Source organism: Dendrobates tinctorius, unplaced genomic scaffold (assembly GCF_039654945.1).
Source record: "Dendrobates tinctorius isolate UK_male_01 unplaced genomic scaffold, ASM3965494v1 ptg000063l, whole genome shotgun sequence".
NCBI classification, from domain to species: domain Eukaryota; kingdom Metazoa; phylum Chordata; class Amphibia; order Anura; family Dendrobatidae; genus Dendrobates; species Dendrobates tinctorius.
In genome coordinates, this window is record NW_027361731.1 from 17,402,451 (window position 1) to 17,409,944 (window position 7,494).

General features: G+C 44.0%; 1 long non-coding RNA gene across 1 annotated transcript; it reads left to right on the top strand.

Annotated features, from left to right (window-relative positions):
* The first annotated feature begins 4,255 nt into the window (after positions 1-4,255).
* Positions 4,256-5,405, top strand: LOC141093989 (uncharacterized). The gene is made up of 3 exons (XR_012233005.1): positions 4,256-4,357; positions 4,453-4,663; positions 4,858-5,405. It is a non-coding gene; the product is annotated as an uncharacterized lncRNA (long non-coding RNA).
* Positions 5,406-7,494: the final 2,089 nt, after the last annotated feature.

Genomic DNA, 7,494 nt, shown 5'->3' on the forward strand with positions numbered 1-7,494 from the left:
CTGGCCTTTGAGAATTATTATTCAAAGTTATACAACATAGGAGAAAATGGAGCTCATCCCTCTCCTACAGCAGAGATGATAAATAATTTCCTGGGAAAGGTAAAATTGGGATCTTTGTCTCTAGAGCAGAGGGAATCACTTGATGCACCCTTTTCTGAAGGTGAGGTCTCTTTTGCAGTAAGCAACCTTAAAAGTGATAAAGCTCCAGGTCCGGATGGCTTTCCCATAGAGTACAATAAAGAATTTCAAAAGGATCTTATCCCACACTTAACAAATGCCCTGAATTTTATAAAATCAAAAGGAACGTGCAATGCAGACATGCTGAGAGCCACAATAGTGGTGATTCCCAAGCCAGACAAGGACCCGACCAAAATTGAAAATTATAGGCCCATTTCCCTCCTAAATGCAGACATCAAGGTTTATGCAAAAATACTGGCAGAAAGAGTGCAGGATGTTATTCCATACCTCATACATCCCGATCAAGTCGGTTTTGTAAAATCTAGACAAACTTCAGATAGTTCTAGAAGTGTTCTGCACCATATACATTCATGTAACAAAAATAAAATTCCCAGCTTGTTTGTGGCTCTTGATGCTGAGAAGGCCTTTGACCATATTAATTGGGCCTATGCATTCACAGTATTAGAGAGGATGGGCTTTGGTGAGGAGATGTTGAGGAGTATTCGAGCTTTGTACTCTCGGCCGTCTGCCTCTGTACTGGTCAACAGCACGATGTCAGACAAATTCTCCATAACAAATGGGACAAGACAGGGATGTCCTCTGTCCCCAATTATTTTTATCCTGAGTCTGGAGCCTTTGGCTCAATTGATAAGGGACTAAGAGCATAAGATAAATCTTTATGCAGATGACATCATACTTACACTAACAAATCCAGTTGACTCACTGAAAAAGATCTGGGACATTATAGATTTGTTTGGCTCTGTCTCATACTACAAACTTAATGCAAAGAAAACTAACGTCTTATCACTTTTTATTTCAGCTTCCATTAAACAGCAATTAAGAGACAAGTATCCCTTTAACTGGGACAGTGCTAAGATCCCATATTTAGGAATTTGGCTTACAGGTAACCCCACACATATTAGTGAGACAAATATAGATCATCTTTTGCAGTCTCTCGACCTTAAGTTGAGGGAACTGTCAAAAACCCCGGTCACATGGATGGGTAAAATAGTGTTATACAAAATGTTCTGCCTTCCTAAAGTCCTGTTCCTATATAGGAATGTCCCTCTGCCCATATCCATACAATCCATACAAAAATTAACCCACCAGATGAATAAGTTTATTTGGAATAACCGGAAACCTAGAGTGAAGAAACGTACATTACTCAAATCTAAAGAAAATGGGGGAATAGCTCTTCCAGATCTGGAGGCATACTACTTTGCCACTGTGACTGAATTAACAAAAAGTTGGTTCACGGAACAGACTGAACTGGAATGGCCAAAAATTGAAAGGGATATGATGCCCAACAGGGAACCAATTTTGTTTATATCATACTTTCTTTTGCACAGAAAAGAGATTGTGAATATAGATAATCCAATACTCAGAGCCTCTATGTTGTGTTGGTCACACTTGCGTAAAGGAAAATCTAATGTTTCCCCTTTTTCAACTGAAAAATTGAGACTCCCCTTTTTGTCTCCTGTCAGGACTTCCTTAAGACCTATGTTCGACAGTTGGGCAAAGTTTCCAATCACTTTTGTGGATGACTTGTTGGATAACAACAGAGTCATGCCCTTTGAGCTGGTTAAGACCAGATTTGGAATTCCTAATACGGAATACATGAAATATCTTTTGCTCAAGGAGGAATACAATAAATATAAGAAATACTTCTGCAGAGTGGTTTTGATTAACCACACTATTTATAATTTTTTATTTAGCATGTCCCCCAGACATGGGAGCTATCTCAGACCTCTGTATAACAGCTTGACTGGCAAGGACACCTTCACTAATGAGGGATGCTTTGAGAAATGGGAAACCACTCTGCAGAGACAGATATATATCCCTCAATGGACTTCATCTCTTAAAATTGCGGTTAAATCTACGAGGTGCATGAACATACTTGAAACACACTACAAGTTAGTTCACAGATATTACCTCACCCCAAATAGACTCAGGCACTTTGGAGGGGGGGGTTCTGGAACGTGTTGGCGTGGTTGTGGATCTCAAGCAGATTTACTTCATGTCTTTTGGGGATGTCCTATATTGAAGCTATATTGGCTTAAAGTTTTTGACTTACTTTCACTCATATGTGATTGGCGTATTCAGCCACAGCCTGCTTTAGCTTTGCTACTCATAGACATACACAGACTTAAAAAGGAAAAGTTCCTGGCCGCTCACATTCTTATGTCCGCAGCTTTCCTCATAGCGAAAGGTTGGAACAGTAAGCAACCTCCAGATATTGTCACACTTATTATGCTGGTAGATAAACACTGTGTTTATGAGAGGATTCACTACATTAACAATATATCAATAAAGTTATTTGATGAAAGGTGGTATAGATGGGTGGAACTCAAGCCCAAAATAGAAGATTTCATATCCTGAACTTTTATTTTCTTTTATTTTTTTGATTCATGATGTGCCAAAATTTCATATATCTAGGTGCCTAGTGTACTTTTGTAAAGGTTCTTTATTTTTCTTCCTTTTTTTTTTTTTTTTTTCTATTATTATGTTTATTGTTTACTGCACTTATTTCAAGTGTTGATAAGATTGTAATGTCATTACACTGTGATGTATTGCTTTACATCACTCAAAATTCATTTGGATGTGATTGTATAAATGTATGCCTTACATTTTTGCTTATTACTCTGAAAACCTCAATAAAAATATTGTTTAAGAAAAATTCTAGCTCTCAAAATATGGAGATGCAAGTTTTGCAATAAAAAGCGTCTGTGTGGGACAGCAGCCAAACATAAAAAAAAATGTACAGTAAATCTGATGTGACCACACAGCATTTTATCTTAATTATCCATACGTCTATTTCCTGTAAGCCAGGAGGAATAGACTGTTATCTATATGTTGAGTTTTTTATTTATGCGTTTGTTCTTCAGTTGGTCAAGAACCATACACTGTTGTCATATTAGTCTTAAACGATGATTTTTGATCATTTTGAATAGCTAATGTTTGCCTCTTACATCATCTCCTACAACTTATTGTCTGCCATCTTTAGAAGATAATGATGTAGTGTAATTGAACAATGGATTTTTACTTAGGCCTCTTTCACACATCAGGTTTTCGCCGTCAGGCGCGATCCGGCGCTTTTGACAGAAACCGGATCCGGCGAAATGCAATGCCGGATCCGTTTTCCCCCCCATTGACTTGCATTTGCGCCGGATCGCGCCGGATGGCCATGCGTTTCATCCGGTTTTCGCCGGATCCGGCAATGTGTCGCGATCCGGCGTCTGGAAAAAACGGTGACTGTAACGTTTTTTGTCTCCGTCGAAAAAGCCGGACACGCCGGATCCGGCGCGTCCGGCTTTTTCACACAATGAAAGCCTATGAGCGCCGCAATGCGCCGGATCCGGCGAAAGCCGGATCCGTCGGCCGGATCCGGTTTTTTGGTCTGAGCATGCTCAGTAGCTCTGCCCACAAGACATATATAAAAGCAAGACAGTGGGACCCACAGCCACACCCAACATGCCACCCAAGACAGCAACCAGGCGCAGGAGAAGGCAGGAGACCACTGCAGCACCATCCGCACCACCACCACCCCAAATGGAGCAGCAAATAGAACATGCTGAGGAGGGGAGGCCAGCAGCAGATGAGAGACGGTAATTATCAAATAACCCATTCCTCCAAACTAGGGCTATTGAATATCAAGATATTCATTGGCCCTTTGTTTCTCTTTATTCAACAGCCGCCCAATAGATGCAGCAGCAGCAGCAATGGCAGCAGCTGGAACACCACCCACAGGCATGGAGTGTGGCCACCACAGCACATCATCTTCTGGGAGCCCTCCCTCGCATCGTCAGCGTTTGACGGTAAGTTTTTATTTCCAAAATCCATCTTCTCTGTAATATGTGTCTATTCATTGCCTTTTATTTCAAAACAGGAATCACAAGATGAAGAGGAGCTCCCAGAAGAAGAAGGAAGGGGTGGACAGACACCTGGAGTGGGCTCACAATTCGTAAGTTTTTTGCATCAAACGCAGAAACACAACATCACACTACACACAACACATAGAAAACAATGTTCTGCAGACCACACACAGCAAACAAATGCCTACATCCAAAGACATAACATTTTTTGTTTTCTTCTCTAGTCTTCCCAATCTGGTGCTTGGCCAAGAGGTCCTCGCAGTGCCTCCCAGGGTCGTCGGCGACAGCAACGCGGCGGTCACCAGCGTGTAAGTATAAATATTTTTGCTTTGTTTTTTTGCACTTTTTATTTCATTTCTTTTGTGGAGGCTAATTATGTTATTTTTGTCTTTTTCTTTAACAGCCTTCACAGCGTGCTCCCGACTCTGACGGTGAGGATGGAGGGATTGATGTGGACCGCCTCATCGATCTTGTCAGAGAAAGGGAGCCGCTCTGGAATATGGCTGACCGCCGCCACGCTGACCTGATCGTTACCCGACGACTCTGGGAGGAAATCTGTTCGCTCCTTGTTGGCCGCTGGGAGGACCTCGAAGCTCGGGCCCAGATTAAAGAGCGTAAGTATATACAGTACCGGTTGCTTGATGTAAACCAGTGTTTCCAGAACTCCAGTCCTCGTGGTCCCCACGGATCATGTGTTCAGGATTTCTATTTACTATGGAAATCATGAAAACATGACCCCTGGGGACCATGAGGACTGGAGTTTGGGAAACACTGATGTTGTATACTAACCACTCCTTTCTCGTTTAAGGGAACAGAATTGTGAATCGGTGGCGGTCTGTGAGAGATCGTTTCAAGAAGGAGTTCAATAAAGAGATGCGGGCCCCGAGTGGATCTGGAGGACGCAGGAGCAAGTACAAGTAAGCAGAAGCCCTGTCGTTCCTCCGGGAAACAATGGTCACCAGAAGGTAAATATTACACACCACATGTGAAAAAAAATGTTATATGTAAATTTTTTTTTCAGCCAGGGCCATACCATGTCAGTATTTTAATTGTTTTTTTTTCTCTTTATTCCACAGCACGGTGAGCAGCACTCGGGAGCCGGCACGATTGGACCCTTCTGAGGCGATCCCTGAGGAGACCGGCACCGAGGGACACTTCGACCGCCCCGGTACATCTGCACCTTCCCAGCCTTCCCACACATTCGACCCATCTGTCCCATCCACCAGCACAGGAGCATCGTGGCCGCCTACATTACATGAAGCTGCTGGTGAGGAGATCGCTTTCCCTTTACCCCACCCTTCTGCCCCTGCCACCTCTAGTACACCTGCGGGTACTGGGCGGCAGCGGCAGAGGGGTCAGGAAAAGACTTATGCGCCAGAGTTCTTGCATCTGAATGCATCTTTCCAGAACTGTCTAAAAGTCTTGTCAGAGCAAATATCCGCAGGCTATCAGCAGATCAACTCCAGCATTCTGGAGGTGAAGACACTTCTGCAAACCATGCATTCAGAAGCAAGATCTTCGCCAAACCACACCTTTTTCAGGTCTGTTGTGGAGCGCATGGAAACGCTCTCTCCTGCCCAGCAGATGCATGTAATGCATTCATGCCACGCTGCTCTCCAGCAAGTTACCTCCCAACCTCCTCCTCCTCCCACCACAGTAGTTCCTCCACCTGCACCCCCTCCAGCCACTTTCCATCCTCCCCCTCCTATTACATCTACACCCCCTCCAGCCACTTTCCATCCTCCCCCTCCTATTACATCTACACCCCCTCCAGCCACTTTCCATCCTCCCCCTCCTATTACATACCATCCACCTCCAGCCACTTTCCATCCTCCCCCTCCTATTACATACCATCCACCTCCCCAGCACCATCCACCTCCCCAGCACCATCCACCTCCCCAGCACCATCCACCTCCCCAGCACCATCCACCTCCCCAGCACCATCCACCTCCCCAGCACCATCCACCTCCCCAGCACCATCCACCTCCCCAGCACCAGCAACCTCACCAGTACCAGCAACCTCCACAGTACCTGTAAACTCCCCAGTACCAGCAACCTCCCCAGTACCAGACATCTCCCCACTTCCAGCAACCTGCCCCGTACCAGACATCTCCCCACTTCCAGCAACCTGCCCCGTACCAAACTCCTTCCCCCTTCCAGCAACCTGCCCCGTACCAGACATCTCCCCACTTCCAGCAACCTGCCCCGTACCAAACTCCTTCCCCATACAACTTGCCATCAACATCATCTGCTCCTACAGTCCCTGCCCAACCCTCCACTCCACCACCCACCACCTCTTCTGCTTCCCACATGTCCACCCATTCTGTAGTTTTTTCCACACCTTCACCTCTAACTGTTCCTTCCCCACCACGATCCCAGTCCTCTCTCCACACTCCCAGTGTCGAAGTGTCCCGCAGCCCCTACAGCAGTATTTCCACCACACACTACACAGAATTATAATGTGTGTATTTAAATAAAAATGACCAGTTGTATGGTTTCAGTTTTATAGTTTCAAAGTTTTATTAAACAAGTTTATTAAAATTTTAAAAAAGTTTACTAAAAAAAACATTTTTCAATAAAAGTTAAATTATTTTACACTGGTTGTCTGTCATTTCTTTCTGCGGCGAAAAAGGTTAAATACAGGGTATTTAAAAGGTGAAATGGTATTCAAAACTAGGTATATAACTGTGGGTAAATTTTAGCTTTTTGCCACAGTTGTGTTCATGGTTGTGTTTGAAGCAAAGTATTTCACCTAAAAAGTTGTGTTTATTGTTGGTGATTTCCTAACAATGTACACAACTTTTGTTAAAAGGTGAAATACTTTGCATAAAACACAACCAGGTACACACCTGTGGCCTAAAGCTAAAAATAGAGACCATGACAAGATAGCCAACTTTGGTTGGCAAAGGTATATACTGTTGGTCCAGAAGGTACACAAGTTTGGTTAGGGCACAAATCTTTCACACTCTGTCATCCTGCCAGTGTACTCTGCCTTGAGGTGACATAAAGTATAGTGCAAAATTGTCCCTCATTACTGAAACCGTCACAGAACTTCTAGTGGTAATGTCATGGTAATCTTGCAAGGTGGTTTCTTCAGAGGTGTCCTCAATGGAAATGGGTTCCTTGCAGATAACAAAATTGTGGAGTACCACGCACGCTTTGATCACCTCGTCCACAGTTTCTGTCTTGAGGTTGATCGCAGTCAATAGGACCCGCCATTTGGCTGTCAGAATACCAAAGGTACATTCAACTATTCTTCTTGCTCTTGTGAGGCGGTAATTAAAAATGCGTTTTGGTCTTGTCAATCCTCTGCTAGAGTACGGTTTCAAAAGGTGTTCTGACAGCTGGAAGGCTTCATCCCCTACACAGACAAATGGCATAGGTGGACCAGATGTTTGCGGCAGCGGTCTAGGTGGTGGGAACTGGAAGGTGTTTCCATACAGTT